Genomic DNA, 19,034 nt, shown 5'->3' with positions numbered 1-19,034 from the left:
GACATCTTGGCATATCTAAACTGCTACATAATTGAGCAAGAGAAGAAAAAAAAAAAGAAACACTATACTATTGTATACATAAAATAAATTACCTCAATTTGTAGTGTTAGAATTTAAAACTTTGATTTAAAAATTAAGATAGTTGAACATGTTCATTCAATGTGACTTGAAGCTTGACAGTATAAAAAACAACATTCTAATATTTATTTTTATTTTGCATTACTAATCAAGACCTACATAGTAAATACTGTATGCTCTCATTAACATTGTAAGAAAAACTTTCATCTTCCTTCATTCACTAGTCTCAAAAAAGGTAAATAAGAAAAAGGTACATCTTTGTAGTTTTATAGTTTTGCATTTTAGTTGCACTGAAATTCACACATGCTTAATTTCTCCTTTTTATTTTTAGTTGTTTACTGGAGAGCTTTTTTTCCAAAACAGAACTGCTTCAAAAACTATTAGCATAATAAAGATCCACTTGAAACTACCAGTATTAAATACCAATGATCATCCACTTTGAGATGATGAATATTTAGGGAAATAATTGTTTATGACATTCAAGCATTGAGCTGATCTGGTAATCAAGCTATGAAATACAATATTTATTCATTAGAGCAAATTTAATGAGGCCTCCTGGCAGTAATTATAAAAATTACTGTAGCAGTAAATTACAAATGAGTTCTGCCACACTGCTGCCTACCTGTGAGGAAGGACTGGGGGTTGAAGAGGCTTGATATCCAGACTACGCTGGGGAGAGAGATCCTGGGTCCAGCAATAGAAGCGGAGAAGCAGATCGTTGTGCCTTTGGAGCATTCAGTCAAATTAGGAACCACTTTTAAATTAGTTTCATTCATAGCCTAAAAACACTCCTAAATCGAAATCAAAATCTTCATCGAAGCATTTCAAAATGAAATTTCTTTTAATTTTAGATGTATTCTTTATAAAATAGTTGTCTGGGGTGATGAGAAAGTAATCCAAAGATTAAACCATTATGCTACAGTGCAGAAATTATTTTCTGAGGAGAGCAAATTAAACAGTAGAAAACTAGAAACAATTTAAATGAAATTTCTATGCAAATTACCACACAAGGTCAATCAAATAGGGCACAAATATATCTTACAATACAGAATAAATATTTTAAATAAATAAAATTAATTTTTTTGGGAGGGTAAGTTTTGACCCCTGCAAACCTTAACAAGAATTCAAAAGCGTTCTGCAATTGATTTTTCCTTTTTTGATGCACACCTTGTAATACAGCTGCTGTTTGGCTTATGACATATTACTTACCACTGTGCTAGACTGTACGTTGATGGATATGCTATCTTGGTCCAGGTGTCAGGAACATTATCAAAGAAAAGAGCTGTCTGCAGTTGCTCCATCTCTGTGGAAATTGCCAACTCACCCTAACAAAAGAAAGCATAAGTGCACCCTTTGTGGCTGAAAAGAGACAGTGATAAGATGACATGATAAATAGTGAATTCCTTGCAGGGAAAACACATCAAGTTGAACTTGACAATTCTGTTATTTCAGCAGCTTCTAAAGGTAAATCACTTTTTTTCTGTTTTATGTGTAGGTTAATTTAAGTGAACGTATTTAAGTGAATGTTGGGAATAATTTAAAGATGAGACAGATTGGAACTGACATGTATTCTATCTGGAATGCATTTACTGTTGTTTGTAATTGGCTAGTTACCTAGTCAAACCCATTTCACGTGGCAGGCTAGACAAGATCACCAATTATTATCACAAATAATATTGCAAGCAACATTTTCTCAGGGTTTAATACATCTGCAGTTTAGTTATGTGTGAATTTGATGCAAATAAATACATCAATCAAGTTTATTATAGGTGTTGACAGATGGTAACTGGGTGGGTAGGGGGAAAAAAACAACCTACCTCGAGTCCCAAATCTAGTTCCTTAAGTGAGGGTCTTATTTCATGCATCAGGGTATTCATTCTGATGCATTCTTGAAAGCACATTAAACTATAAGGGAAGCGTTCTGCACTTTTGGAAGTAATGTCAGACATGTTATTCTCCTCGGGCAGTGTCTCAAAAATATCGTCAAGGATCATTTTTACTTTAAGAAATACCAAACATTATATTTTAGTGCAGGTACTGAACACTTTGTATTGGAGCATATGCGAATATGGAGAATGCAAAATATCAAATATCAAGATGTGGTTTTAAAATAGAGTACATACTGGACACATGCAACTCTTACAAATGTAAAATAGAGAGAGGAATAGATAGGAATTATTATAACAGTATAATTCAAATCAAGGTGATCTGATAGGAGGAAAAAAAGTGCTTTTTTAAATGAATTGCCAACAGAGCAATTATTTTAATTTTAATACCGCTCAGTATAACTATATAATAATAATAATAATAATAATAATAATAATAATAATAATAATAATAATAAAAGATGAATGGACAAGCTTTGTGTATTGCAATATTGCACTTACTTGTTCTTCCACAGTTTGGGTAGCTCCCTCACCAATGATAGAATCTCTAGGTTGCAGTTCAAGTAATGTATGGAAAAGATTGTCTGAAGTGACGGTTAAGAATTCTATCTCTGCGCTGGGGTGCAGTCCATAATGCACTGGGCTTTCATAAGGCGGCATCTCGTCAATGTATCTGTGGTAGCCTTGGTTATCCAGGTTTGAAGGGACCACAAAACCAGGCGCTAGCTAGTTTTCTGTCAAACTAGAACATAAAGTGTTAACGAAAATGAAAAATAAACATAGGTTTGGTGACTTGCCGATTATCAATAGGAGTTGAAAGACATTACTATTTAATTCTTACCTTTAAAAACAGAAGACAAAATAAACACTACCATAAATACATACAACGAATATCATTGAAAATTGGTTTTGTTGCTTTTCCTAAAGCTTCCAGTAGGGGGAGTTCTAAGCCAGGCAACACCTAAAATGACTACATAAGGACTAAAGCTAGCTCTAAATAGACGTACGCTGTACCTGCCTTTCACGTTTTTATAACAAACAATGTGTGTCTTTTAAAACAACATTGAAATGCAGGTCATCAAATCTAACATAGCATTTTTTGTCCAGGCTGTACTGGTAACCATTAAGGAAAGGTTTTGTAGTTTAAATTAGAATACCTGGTTCGGCCGCATGTATTGCTCAAGATAAGTGCGACACAACAATAATTGAAGGTTATCTCAGGGTACCTTTGGCACAGTGTTAAAAAAAAGTCCCCTTTCCCATTGGTTTCAATTGTAGTAATAATACAAAAAAAAAAAAAAAAAAAAAAACATAAAATTGCAATTGTATTATTACCATTAGACACCTGGCATAATATTTTCTGGGGAAATTCTTCATAAAATCAATGTTAACTTACTGGCATTATTACTTATTATTATACTTACTTGAGAGTAATACATTATTTAATGGTACTGCATTTAGTGCTTACTCATTACCAAATCGTAATGGGTTAAGAGCACTTCGCCTGCTCACCTGAGAATTTGCCTCCAGGTAATTGTAGAGAATGTTCACTGAGACTGTGAGGTCCCCCGTGTTGAAGGGGTACTTGGGATTCCAGCCTTGGGGTCCAAATTTCCGATGTTCTGCAACACTGGAAATAGCAGAGAGAGAAGAGTCTTGAACCCCTGCTCTCTGGAGCACTGGTCCAGAATATCCTGCAATGAACAGACATGTATACACACCTTGCATCTGCTTACACTTTATCTATGTTGTGTATCAAGATAAAAACACACAGGTAGCTAAAACGCTTTCCACGATAAAAGGTTACCCACTGGCCTCAGATCTACCAATCAATCAATTAATCAATCAATCAATCTTTACTTACTAGAGCGCCCTTCACAATAGAATTGACACAGAGCAAAACAGTACATTGTTAATTTAGAACAGAATCCAGCAGGAAACATGAATACAAAGTCAATATAATAAAACAGTATGAACAGAACAATTAAAGGTACAGACAAGTATATATATGTATAAATATATATGTGTGTGTGATTCTGCAATATTCAGAAATAAATGCAGATAAACAACTTCATAACATTACTTACTGCATCAAGCTTAGTTAATCTGATTCTAGCTTACAAAAACGATTTGCATCCTGAACTCAAAGCATTTACCTGGTCGAAATAATCCAGAGTAGCATACAAATTTGCCAGCATGCCAGTTGATGGTTCGTTGGTGATTTTGATGGCATTCTGTAAGAGGGGTGGTTGCAGGTTCAGCACTGATGAAAACGCGATAGTCGGGATGACTCTCCCACTGTACTTCTCAAGCTGCGTCTCAACACTGCCCAGCCACTTTGACTCTAAATGAATATTCTAGAAATAAAGGTGGGCTGTTTATAAAATTTGCTACTTAAGAAAATTAATACACAAACGTGACCTTCGTACAAAATTTAATAAAAATACACATAGAGTAGGTGAAGGTGAAGGTGGTACTGTTATCACAGTCTTTGTCTTGCAAACATGCACTAGTTATCATAGTTTCATTACTGTTTTTCAGCGATCGCACTATTGCATTTAAACCAATTATGTTTTAATACTTGCCAAATTAGCTTAATATAAAATAAATGCAACAACATAAACTCTGTGCTGATGTAGTTTGTCAACTGCAACATCAACACTTCAACACGACACACATTTCAGAGTACAAGCATTATGGGGTAATCAATAGAAGCATCTTTAAGCACAATTATTGCACTTAATCAAGTTCAGATGCCACTCAAACAGAATGGAGTGTGGCTTGCTTTTGCTGAACCAGGTGTGCGAATCAGCAGTGGCTTTTCATTTCTTTCTTTGTTCCACAGTACCTAATTTACCTCAGGATTATTGTTAGTGGACATGGCAATGTGAGTACAGCATTTCACGAATGTAAAAGCAGAGAATAACACTTTATTCCAGTGTTATGCAAATGTCTGCAAATTCTTCAGTGTAAAACAGAGTAAGCAGTATGCTCTTACTTGAAGTATAACCCATTGGCCCTCTTTTGATGCCTTTTCCATGGTTAATTCAGCCATAGCCTGACCTTGTCCCAGAGATACATTGTGCAGCTTCCCAGGGTCTATGGTGAAGCCATGCTTTTTACCTGCATTTTAACAGACATCGCTTACAATGAAAGATTTTAGCAGGCATTTTAAAAACCATGCAATTCTTTTTTTTTTCACCCCTGCATTAGCTCTGCTAAAGATGTAAGACGAGAGTAGCTGTACACCAATGGACTGGTATTTTATATAATGATCTTTAACACTGCAGATTTGAAGTAGTAAAGAAGAGCTACACAAGATGCATTATTCTGCAAACGTAGACTTGTCTAATTTCTCCTTGTCAGTAACAGATTGTCTATTATCCCCAGAAGCTTTCCAAATGGTCCTGAAGGATAACTGATAGGGTTACAAACCATCAATCTCAATAATGACAGAGCATGTCCAAGTCACAAAGGAGGCATTCCATGAGAAAAGGTGTGCCCCTATTCTATTACTGCCCTCATTAACAAGTCACAAACCGGTTTGCTGTTGTGTCCAGGTCACATGTATATTTTGTAACCTTTGCTATTTGAATTGGACACTAAACCCTTTAAATCGATTGACGTCTCTGTTGTGAACAATACAGAATAATAATTGACATTTTAAATGACTATTAATAGAATGAGGGCTTCTTTTTTTTATATATCATTTGCTACTGGGACCTTACCAAATGATTCAACATCTTTCAAAGGGTCCACTCCTGGAGACAGAATGAAAAAGATTGGGGATGCCAGCCCACTCTCCTTGAATGATTTAGCAAACTCTGTTTTTTAACGCACTTCAGTAATAAGGAAAAATAAAATTTTAAAAAAATATATATTAATTTATGTTAAGAAAAATCAAATATTAGCATTATGCCACTGCAAGGAAAGGCAACTCAAAACCTCCTTATTGATGTGGAATATTTAAAGTGAGGATCGCACATGTTCATTCTACCTTAGTGCGAAAGTCATCCTATCAGGATGCAGAGCACGCATCAGAATTAACTTCTGCAGAGAACTTTTGTTTTTCCACTTTTAAGGAAACTTTTCCTTTTTTGGACACTCAGATTCCACCACTTTTTTCCATCGTTTGGGAGGCCTCTCAATATCTCTGTCCAGCCTACAAAAATCATCAAGGAAACTCATAGTCTAAGGGAGGAATGGTTTACAGAACATGGGTTTACTTCCGTCACTGTGTACCTTATTACAACTACAGTGCCAAAACAGGACCATTTATTTTAATGAGGTTCATCATTATTATAATGGTTTGGGCTTAAAGAACACCAGGCTATTTTACAAAATATGGAAGGCATACCTTAATGGCACTCCATGCTGAATTTGACAAAGTCTACAATGCTGTTGTGGTCAATATTAAATCAATTTTTTTGTTCATCAGTAATAGTTGCATAAAAAAAAAAAAAAAAAAAAAAAAAAAAAAAAAAAAGATTATAAAAAAAAGTAAGTGAACATACCAAGCAATGACTAAAGCTCACTAAATATCAATTTCCTAAAATAAATTGATTTATTAAAACATGGAGAACGTAAAGATGTATTTCAATTATTTTTTATTTAATTATAAAATCGATAAGGTATCAGAATAAAAAAAAAAAATCTCTATATTTAAAAAATAAAAAATGTATTTAATGAATTTATATTTTCATCAAATGCTTTTTTTCCTGTGACAAGTTCATTTAATTGGGCCCTTAAATAAGCTGTTACAATAAGGTCACAAAATTCAAAAAGGGCTACATTCTGCTTCTGATTTTGAAGCAGTTATATATAGATCAAAAAATGAACCACTGATTACAAAAAAAGAAAGTAGTTTCTCATAGTATTAGTTCAATTATTGTTGAGTAGATTCTTGCTAGTTTTAAGCTTATAGACTTTGAACAGTAGTACATCGTGCATTGCCTAGAAAATCATCATGCTTCAGAGACCAGTACGGTGTATGTATTGGGTATATAAAACTATAATTCTCACACACATGAGGAACTATACTGGGAAAGCCAGCTGGGCTGTGAAGGCAAGTTTGTCTCTTTCAAACAACCCTCGACTGATGTAATTGAAGGAAGAGAAGGTAATGCAGTGGATGAGGTTATTGACCCTCCTCTGGACATCATCAGAGGGTTCTGCCTGGTGCACAGCCTTGTGAAACACAACATTAAATGCCTAAAGAGGAATAAGAAAATGACTAGCAATATAGATATTCCCTGGGAATAAATGCGTATTTCAAGACCACAGGCAGTAATCTGGAAATTGAATCTTACCTTAAGTGAGAACTGGTACATTGGATTGATTTTATTGAGATCATTCATTACGAAGTAGAGCAGAAAGGCCCTTGGTGCCACAGGACGGCAGTGTTCACGTGCTTCATTAATTTTTACTTCATTAACTTTCGCTTCCAGAACACATAATACATAGTAATTTGTTAGACATAACTATTTTCCATTTATTATTGAGTTGTTTAGAAAAAATAAAATGTGTTTCTCAAATCCGATCAACAAAAACAAAGTACTTAAGTATTGTGTTGTCCTTTCAAGCACGTACAAAGGCACAGTACATTGTATTTGATAATGACACAACAAACCTTTTTTTAAAAAAAAGTACAAGACACATTTGAAAAACTGTGAAATTGTTAAGTAAACACTTTATGACTCATATGACCAAAGAGTATTAAGCAATGTATATTAAAAACTAAGAATATTTCACATGTAAAGCAGCAACATTCAAAAGACATCTCCAATACGTTCTTAATTGATGGCAAGCACATGCGAAGCTAATGACACAAAATTTTAGAAATTTAAATAAGTTAGTACAAAGCATAAAAGTTGCGTTAACTGTGTTAAACATTAATCTCATTATTTTCTTTTTTGTTTGTTTTCTTTGTTTTCATTGAAAACTAAATCTAAATCCATGTCTGCAAAACATAAGTATTTTGTTTATGTTCTGTCTCAAATTTAATCTAAACAGAGACAGGCATTGTAAAAAAATAATCCTCATATACTGTAATGTTAATATTACATTCCTCTTCAAAAAAGAATCTAAACTTTACAATGATTAACAGATACAGTGGAAGAACTCTGGTCTTTATTGTTTGCAGGGGGAGCTCAATTGACAAATAAAATGTGGTCTGGCACAGTACAAGTATATTTCATGGTATTTTTTCCCCTGTCAAGTTCATTTCTTATAATTCATATAATCAGTGCATGAAAATATTACTTCGACAGCATTCCAAACATAGATTTGATGATGATTTTTAATTAAGAGAGGTAGTATTTGAGGCAGTTTCGTGCAGTAGCTTAATGCAATGTACAGAAAGATCTGTCAGTACTCAAGAGTTAAGAACATTGCACACTGGATCCGTTCCATCATGTCACCATCAATAATCCTGTATAACACACCAGGCGTGTTTCATATCCTGTCATTCAGGACAGGGATGATTGCTTTACACAACTCAAATATACCATGAACCTCAGGTGTCTACCTACATTAAACGTCATTGGTTGACTGCCATATACATGATCTATTGTATTGGGCTTGACTCACTCAAGCCATTTCACCTTTAAATGTCCCAGATCTGGCCTCTCCAAATTGACCACCTCAGCCAGCAACTGGTCCTCCATGCCATCCCTGGTTACAGTGAAGTATGTCAATGTAGTCTGAGCATGAATTTCAGCTTTGAAGTGTGAGTTAGCAAGCCTAATGTGCAGGATCAACCAAAAAGCAGGATGGAACCTGCATTCTTTATCTCCAACCTTGATGTATCTGAAACATTACAACAGTACTTGGTTTAAAAGCACATGTGCAATAGAATAAACACAAACACAACTGTGTGTGAACCAAGCGCTTGTGGAGAAAACCAAAGTTAAAATAACGACTTTTAATAACTCATTCATTACTGAATAATAATAATAATAATAATAATAATAATAATAATAATAATAATAATAATAATAATAATAATAATATTTAAGAAAAACTAAACATCTTGGTCAAGTAGACAAGTGTCTTAGCCGCTGCTAAATAAATGGTCATTATCAAAGCTGCTTGATGAGATTTTGGGATCAATAAGCTACTAACAACCAAACGAGCAAGATGGGCCGAATGGCCTCCTCTCGTTTGTAAACTTTCTTATGTTCTTATGTTCTTATGTTTCTTCCATCTGTCAGCAAAAAAAGACAATCAAGGGTAAAGGTCAAGCCACCCCCCCATGGTTCTTTGAGATCTTTATTGGATTTCATTTTCATGCTGGTAGCATTGCAAGTTCCAGTGGTCAACACTTTCTTACCCTTTTTGACCGAAATTGATGACTTTCAGATCACAGCCATATCTGATCTTCATCCACTTAATCCCCTGGAGCTGTGGGTCAATCGGGAAAAGGCAGCACTCACAGTTAGTAACAATGGTAGCATTCTGTGTGGACATTTTGTCACTTGGCAAACCTTCATTGTACCATTTGCTGACCGGTAGCATCAGCGGTCAGCATGCATACTGGATGAAGACCTTCGGTCATTGGAATAGGGACCTCAAGTAACAGAGAAGCTAATTAGAACCGGTCTGAGACACAACAAACACAGAATCTACATAATGATCAGAACATTTCACAAAGAGTTAGCCTCGTGGGCTGTAAGCCTGTATGCACAAGTGGGTGTGATTTATGTGTTAACAAGGAGTATCTAAACACATCCATCTACACAGCAGTCAAGACCTTTTGCCCTAAGACACTACAGCCTGCGATGGTGATGCTCAATTATTTTTCTCTGGGCCACCTTTAGGATTTAAATTCAAGGTTACTGTATGTATTCTCTTTATTATATCTTTTCTTCTGCAAAGCATACCCAAAAGGTGCATTGAAGTACTTGTAAATTGAATGTTTAAACTTTACTACTGTATTTCTTTCTGAAATAATACCTAAAAAGTACCTTTTGACTCCTCAAAAAGGGGATCCAGAGGCTTTCAACAAGCTCATGGCAGTACCTCTTGGAGAAGGAATCAACGTAAGATATAAAAGGTGCCATTAGCAGCACATCTCCACACAGGGTTTGCTCCTGTTCATGATATTGAGCAACATAGTTCACCCAGTGGACATTCTTGGACTAGAGAAATGAACCGAAAGAAACCAACATAAATACAGCTATGAGGAGGAAGTGCCAGACTGGAGATGGAACCAAAGGAAGTGGCAACAGGAACAGAAGGGAGACCCCGTGTTACAACAGTTGAGGGTGTACGTGGAACGTGGATGGCCCCCAATTGGAGAGGAGCATAAACAAGATACCCCCTTAGTGCAGAGTTGGTTACAGCAGTGGAAGTGTCTAGTCCAACAGTGTTGTGTAGACAAATCCAGGATCCGAATACTCATGAGGTACGGCTACAAGTACTTACCCCAGAGCAGAGTAGAGAAGATGTGTGGGAAGCTCACCACACTCATGTTGGCCATTTAGGGATAGATCAGACATTGTAGTATAACAAAGCTTCTTTTGGCCCAAAATAGATAAGGATGTACAGACTTGGCACTCTCGTTGCAACCACTGTAACCTACGGAAGGCTTGACTGGACAGTAGTGCAAAATTGATACCCATTCAAACCATTGCCCCATTGCAAGTAGTAGCAATGGACTTTTTATCTCTGGGTAGGCCCATGGAAGTTTATTTGTATATTTTATTTGTTACAGATTTATTTACTATATTCTCTTGGGCCATTCCAACCCAGGATCAGACTGCTCTTATTATGATGTGTGCCTTTGAGTCTGACTTCATTCAAGGGCTGTGTCAGTATTATGGTGTGCAGAAGAGCAGGACCACCCCTTACCACCTGCAGGGAAATGGCTTATGTGAAAGATTTAATCAGGCACTACTGGCACTATTTGGCACCTTCAAGGTAGAAAAGCAGAATAGGTGGTCCCAGTATCTGCCCAAATTGGTGCTTGGTGTCCCTGAAATAGAGGTCTAGGGGAATCAGAATCCCATTATGTGAAATTGCTGGATGCTTACCAGAAAGCAGGGAAATGGTCTGAATTTGCTGCTGAAAGGTCCAAGAGAGTAGGTCACCTCCATTAGCACCTTGAGTCGTAGAGCCCACATTAGTGCCTCCTCAACCCATGTGGGGTTGTTTATTCCCCTGAGATATGGGAGAAGCTGCACCCCCATCGCGCAGGTTGACCTGAGAGAATCAAAGGACACCACCAGCCAGGTACTGAGAGTAAGGACCCTGATGGTGGTAAATGTCACTGCAGACAGTGACAAAATTAGCAGGGAAATGTGTCATGGGTGACTATAAGTTTTATTTGATTTTTGTGTTTTTTGTGATAATTAATTGTTTTCTTTTTCGTATTATTATTATTATTATTATTATTATTATTATTATTATTATTATTATTATTATTAATTTGTCATGCACTATTATTACTATTGTTTCACTGTTTTGATTGTTTTAAGGACACTATTTTGATTTGTGTGAGCATGGTATGATTTGAGATGTTTTTGTTTTCACCCAGAGCACGCACACAGAATGGAGCTGTGAGAAATGGGAAGTGAATAAATTAATGCAGATTGCTTACAGGTGCGGCCAACTGAACCACTGCATATAAACGCTGTGTGCAGACTTGGAAGCAGACAAAGATTGGGGGAGCCCCGAAGACACGACAGAGATTCTAGAGACAGATTCGAGAGCAGCGTGCAGCAGTTGGGATCTAACTTGACGGAGAAGTGACAGAGAAGATAATTGACTACACTTGTGTTTTATTGCATATGTATGCAACTTCCTGTCTGTTTTATGCACCCTGTTGATAGAAGAACTAATTGCACAATTAAGGGTGACTTTATATGTGTGGAAGTGACCAAAGAAAGTGGGTTAAATAAAATTGTAAGTATTGTCCTGTTGCTATTAGCACAGGACTAGTGTAGTTGGACTACATTTTATAGCTCCTGAGAGTGTTGGACCGTAGTCCTCCTTGGGGATGTGTGACATAAATTAACTTGAAGCGGTTTTCATTTTCATATTCTTTTAAACCAATGGAACAGGAAAAGGTCAAGAAACATTTCCACTATCAAAGTATAAATGAACAGTAATCTATTATTCTTCAGCTCATCAGCTTCTGTGATAAGTGTTGGAGTTTTTGTCAGATCAGCAGTGTCTAACAAAGAAGTACTTGCTGCAGACTGCTTCATTAGGTTGCCCTTAAGGGCCTCACCTCCAGTCCTTTCACTAATCTGTTGGCCAGCTCAATGGTCTTGTTAGTTCTATTCACTTCATCTTGACAGCTGATTTTCTCGGCTATAGCCTTCTCAAAGGCAGCTACTAAGGTAGCCAGGCTTGTGTCTAGTTCCTTTAAATAAAAATAGATAACAGAAAACAAATCTGTTTCTATCAACAGCATACAAACATGAGGACAGCTGGGCTGATCACAGGTTACCAGACTAATCAACAAGTGTACTGACTTCTGATATGTCAGATCAGTAGATTGACAGCAAAAGTAATCCTGTCCAGGCACTTGTAAAGCATCTCTCGAGGATTGCCATGGGAGTAAAGGATCTGAAGAATTTGTATTCAGAGTTACAAAGCTTTTGCTCAGAGGAAAAGTTGCTACCTTTTTTTCTTCTCTAAAAATGAAAAGTTAGCTTTAATATTTAATAATCAAGAGCACTCACATTGTTTCTATATACTTCAAAATATTGATTGTCTTACCTACAGTACTGCATAAGTTTAAGAACAAAATATTGTTACAAGCAAGATTACAGTCCAGGAGGCTGAGACCCATTTAATCCAAATTTGTTGGATCTGTAATTTAAGCACATGCTGTGATTTTAATTATGTTGTTTTATTTTTATCATTGTAATATATGTTAATGTATGCAATTATCTCATGAGCTACGCTAGTAAATAAAAAGGATAAACAGAATAAGATTTTGCACCACACCAAACATTTTGTAAACAAAGCCCTATAAAATTGAGTTGATTTACTAGTTTCACTATATTAATCTGTATATAATATTATCAAATTGAAAAACATGTATTTGTAAGTATGAAATTGTTATTTATTTCCATCATACCAGTGATACATATTGATAACTTTTTTGCATAGTTAAAATGCTTTTTAATTAAGTCTAAAATTATATTATAGGTCCTTAAGTGGTTTTAATTATAGAACAAGGTTTGATGTGAACTTTGCAGGTGCAGTTTACTAAAACTTCCCAAAAGGCTATGCTTAGCCCCTGAATCTCTTTTTTATTATTTGAAGACGCAGCCTTTTTAAAACAAGGTGAAGTTCAATGAAGTCTCTATGCTGTGATGATCAAACAGTGTCACATCACTATGGCAATTGCTGCCAGGGCCAGGAATACAGATCAGCTTTAATTGTACAAGGCCTTATTGCTGCTGTATGTCAATCAGAGCCTATGAATTGAGGAAAATTTGCTCTGTTCATTCTGTTAAATGATGTATCCAATTAAACCTGTTAGAATTCATGATCTTCAGTCAAGGTTAAATGAAAGTAGTTACTCCTGTCAGCTAGGTGATTAAATGCTGCCTACATCAAGCACATTTATGTGCAGAATTAAAATCTTGGTATAAAGCATGAATCTTTATGTATGCCAGTTAATTACCTCACAGTCCTGCTTCTTAAATGCCCAGTACATTTGTTCTTAATCACCAGGTTGATTTTAAAATCTGGTATTGGTGCATTGGTTAAATTGGTATATTCCCTGGTAATCTACCTGAGACATCAATATCAGAAGCTGGAATCTATGCTTCTTATGCCAATGTTGAATAAAGTTGATATTTAAAAGCGGGGTAAACTGTCCCATTAACATATCTGATCGTAGAACCCCTATATACATCTGCTGCCCTGTGGTGGGAGTGGAACAAAACCATATATACCCACTATAGCCCAACACTGAGTTATGTATATCAATTTTAAACTCTTTGAAGTACAAGTCATGTTAGTTGTAATATGTTTCCTTCAAGTGGAAATGTTTCATTCATACCTTTGTGAAATGCTGCAAAAATTGAATCAACAAGCCTGCTGGAATACGGCCACAGCACACAAAGGTTGCACTTACAGCTGTTACTTGCACTTGTAAGTCAAACTTTCTGAAAAACATCAAAGCAACAGTGCATTAAATTAGGGAAATACTTACATAAATCTTTGGTGGTGTCAGTGTGACAGGCATGCAGGTTAACAGGAGAAATGGAAAACAGTAATATTCATTATGACGAAAATGAACAATTATGCAACCTGACAGACATTAATTATGCTCCAGGAAGATGCATTGTGCCTCTTATTTTTTAATGAGCATGTGCACTTTTGAGTAAGTTTTCGATCTACCTGTGAGAAATTAGATCATGCTGATAAAAAACGCACAATGAAAAATGACCCTGTGTACAGGATTAAATTACAATATTTCTAAATAGAAACTGCTTCTGTATCCAAAACCTGCTTCACAGAAAGGGGACTATTCAACTGATCCAAATGGCAGCAGATCTAAATTATATTTAAATAAACAATATACTGGAATTTAGTATATTAATATTTTAGCACAACTGCAATATTTAGGTGTTTAACAAATGTAGTGATTTAGAAGATTTCGTTTGTTGGCGTTTAGGGCTGTTTTGGCCTTCGCAAGGTCCTCTTGCGATTTCTGCAGCTGCTTTGACACCTCTGCCTGGATGTCTGCAACCTGAAAAACAGATGTCAAAGCGACATACTTTGTCATGATATACTGCTGGCACTTTGCAGCCTACACGGGCAACTCAGTAGCTTAGGTATTCTGTAATACTCATTTGTATTAATATGAAAGGAAAGGGCCAGGCAGCCAAAATGCTAAAGACAACCTTAAACTAAAATGGAGACTCACATGTTGACAAATAAGCAAAGATCCAGACGTAGGGTTCAAGTGTTACCTCATGGTAAGGTACAAGGCTTTATTAAACCATACACCCCCCAATACATATAATAAAGAAACAGGATCATTTCGGTTGGACAGTCTAAAAATCCCATAGAGGTTTGAAAAAGAAACAGTCAGAAGGAGGGGGGCATATCAATGCCTAAAAGCGTGAGTTAAATATTTATTTATTCAGAATAAATGAGATGATAGGGCTGAACTCTGACAACATGCCCTCGATGTCACTCATGAGTGTTGATAAATGCACAGCAAAATATACCCTTTGCTCCTCTGCATCGGCAATGGCTTTTTCTTGGTTCAGTTGCTCGGTCTGCTGTCCTATCTTAGCAATGAGAGCCTCCATGTCTTTGTTTCTCTGGTGACGCTCCACTTCCTGAATCACAAGCTTTGCCTTTAAATCCTCCACCTGAGTAGTCATAATAACAGACCCTAATTGAGCTTCAGTGGTATTTTAATTTAAAACATGTGTCGGAAAGCCTTGGGCTTCTGTTTAATGTATTTAATGAATTTGGGTTCTCTGGGGTGGTGTGCTCACGTTCCTATAAGAAGTAATAATGCTGATATAATGAATACGAGAAAATGATTAATTCCGAAAATTTTGCTAATATATATTGGGCCAATAAGTATTAAAAAAAAACACCATTGTTAGCTATTGTTTAAAATCAATATTTAATACAAAATAGTCAATTGTATGTTTGTAATAATTATTACCCTGCTACCAGTAAGTATACATTTTGAAGCCTAAACACTTACTTGAGAAGCAGTGTCCTGTAATTTCTGTAATCCAATCTTTCCATCTTCTGTGTTAACTCTTTCCTCTTTTTACCCAGCAGGTTCTGATAGAGTTTCATCAGTTCCAAGAAGCTTTTAGGTGTGGTGTAATTATAATGCTTTTCATTCTGCTGGTACTTCAGTCACACTGATGTGTGCATAAGAAATGAACAGGCTAACTGAAGCTTTACCTTCAGGCTGATCACAGCATGTTAAAGCATTTCTTTATCATTTATATACATTTGAGACCTTTTTTTAAAACATTTTTTAGAGCAGAACACAGCTCATCATTTTTTAGTAAACCAATTTAATTCATAATTTATTATTTAATGTATGCAATATTTAAATGTCTCAAATTCCCATAGTTATTTAAAACATATATATTGCATAAATACATTTATTATCCAAACTATACATTATTATTTCAAAAAAAGCTTTGGGAAAAGCTTGTGTTTCTTTCATGTAATTATCTAAGGATGCCTGTTCAGAATTCATTTTGCATTCCTTACTAATTGTTCTTTAGTATTTCATGTTAGTCTCAGTTGTGTTTTAAAACCCTACAGCATTTCATTTCCATTAAAATTAATCTCTTATTATATCGCCTACATTCACCCTTTGCTACTTAATTTTTCATAACAAATCAACTTAAATCAAGCTCGTTAAGTATTATTATTAGCCATTTATTGTTATCTTTCCCAGTGCTCTTCAGAATGGCAGCATCTCACGCCCACCAATGTTCGGGTAACAGTGGTATTAATTACCTTCACACAGGAAATATTCATTGCTATCTGTTAAAATGTTTAACCAAGTTTTTAATGGTCATTTACAGGCACCACAGATTTAAAAAAAAAAAAAAAAAAAAGTTTAAAAAAAAATCCTCTTATCAAATAGACTTTGCTAGCTTACGTTAACAAACTGCTAGCCTTCCTCGATTTATAAAAAGAAAACAACACTCTGCATCATAAAAGATAAGAGATTGTATTTAGGAGCCTTTTATTTGAGGCTCAACAGAATATGACACAGTGTGCTGCTAAACAAAGTACTTTCGGCTTACTCCTTACTTTGCATGGAAATGTATTTTCACAGCTGTCAGAATGATGGACAGGGAGAGAATGACAGGAGCATGGCTGTTTGCTTGTACCTGCACACAATGGCCCAGTGGGAGTCACGGTGTGTTCGTGAGACAAACTTTGTCTCATTTTCCAACATGTTAAGTTTGTCTCCAGGACACACATGGCTTCACTAGGGTGCTTAACCTCATTCATAATAGATGCTAATCTTTTCAGGGCTGACTGATGACAGCACTTCCTGCCCTTCACGGAATTAGACTTCAGTTTTATCAAAGGACTTGAACTGCCTGCTAATTAGAGTAATTTCCTTCATCATGAATTATTTATTTCTATTGAAACTGATCACGGCAACGGTAATGGGTTCCGCTATACTTCTCACTCAGCCTAACGCACAAACGAAAGTAACTTTAAAAACTCTTAATGTGTGCCTCCAGGACAGGTTTAGGAATACCTTGGGAGGAAATCACTTCAATTTTCAGATATTTTAGATGTTGTTGTCTTCTTGTTTTTACAGATAATTTTACTGCTTTCTTTTCCTGTTCAAAAAATATACATTTAAATTTTTTTCTACAGAAGTTTCAGGCTTGGCTGTGGTTCCAGCTGTCCAGGATAATTGTGACAGGGCTGCAGGAGGGTTTTCTCTTATCCTTTTTGGGGATGGGACACAAGTACCAGAGATAAGTAAAGATGGGTTTTTATGCACAGTTTACAAATATCGGTTTTAGATAAACCACAGACTGCCTTTATTAAATGAGAGGCTGTACAGAGATGGCATTTATGTTATTTTGTTTTCTGTATTAACTGTCAATGAACCAGTATTGACTGCAGGATAGTTTATAATTAAAAACAAATGGATGTAAATAGTTGCCATCTTGTTTCCTTCACAGACACACTTTACAGAGTCATCAAGTCTGGGAATACTGTAGTGCTCTTAACATTATGTACTTTGAAAACAAAATATGTAATGTTAAGAGAAATATCGCAACCAAATGTACATATACAGACTTTTTAAAGAAGCATTCTTTGACAGTGTTTCATATTTACATGTTTTAATCAACCCTATTTTTTAATTATACTGTACTAACTAGAACTGAATTATACATGGACTTAAAGGGTACATCTTCAAAGTGTTTCCTCCAGTTTTTAATTACCTTTCTATGTTAATGTTACAAAAAATAATAATTCAGAAAGAGGATTTGTAACAGGATAGTTCTGTCAAATGACTACTTGCATAGAACTAAACCTTTGCCTCAAATCGTGAACTTTATGGTCAATGTATTCAAGTCTTCACTGTATTCAAGTCTCCTACATTTGCTGAATAAAACATCATACATAAACACTAACAACTTTGTATAGTTCTATTTTCTGCATGAAAAAACTCCTGTTTAATGAGTTTTATGAGTTGACCGTCAGATGTCTGCAAATCCTGTCAATGAAGAACTTCCAGCAGTTTTCTTGGGTGTCTAAGAGTCCCAGTCCACGCAGCTCTATCCGAACAGAGGCGATGATACTGTCTACTTCCTCCTCACTAAACAGGTCCAGAACATCTCCTGACAATTTGAACAAATGTAACAGTCCCTCAGTCATGTGGGCGTTCCTATATCTATCCCTCTACTTCAAAAAGGCATAATTTAATCTGTAAAAATATGTTCTAGTATAGGATTAAACTGTAATTCTGGGTAGTGCTATCTGGTAACTGCATACAGTTATTGAACACTGCATAAAATTTAGCCAAAAAATTATAATAATCATTTTTTGTATCTATTATATGGATAGCCCCACCTCAATAAATCCGAGGGTGAGTGTTTGAGAACATGGAGTATGCTTCACTTTTTACAACCACATAGGAATTATGTTTTCATCTTCATTCATGTATTTTTTTTTAAACTACATGTGTTACTGTGATTTGGATACGACTGGTGTGGTGTACAAAAGGAATGTCCAAACAATAATTCTCCCAAAACATCCGTGTTTTATTACACAATAAACAAAAAGGGCCGTCCCTCTACCAGCGATGGTATCGAGAGGTGCACGGCGTGCTTGCAGACCCAAACAAAAAGACACAATAATTCCCCAATCCACGTCCACAGTGCACATAACAGTGCTCTTTAAATCCAAGGAACCGTGGCACGGGTGTTTGCTTGCGCAGCGAAGGAAGTGCTCAGGGGTGTGTGCTTGGTTGGTTACATTCTCATTGCATGGGGCCGTACCTGCGTAGCTGCGTCCCCTTTATACTACCCAACTGCTTCCTGCAATTAGCTTGGCGCCCTGGTGTAACCAATCACTGCT

General features: G+C 35.9%; 1 pseudogene; it reads right to left on the bottom strand.

Annotated features, from left to right (window-relative positions):
* LOC121321945 overlaps window positions 1-19,034 on the bottom strand; it is a 48,372-nt pseudogene that overhangs the window by 1,103 nt on the left and 28,235 nt on the right.

The sequence above is a fragment of the Polyodon spathula genome, chromosome 10, assembly GCF_017654505.1.
Source record: "Polyodon spathula isolate WHYD16114869_AA chromosome 10, ASM1765450v1, whole genome shotgun sequence".
NCBI lineage: Eukaryota > Metazoa > Chordata > Actinopteri > Acipenseriformes > Polyodontidae > Polyodon > Polyodon spathula.
This window is presented reverse-complemented; position numbering and strand designations above follow the sequence as displayed.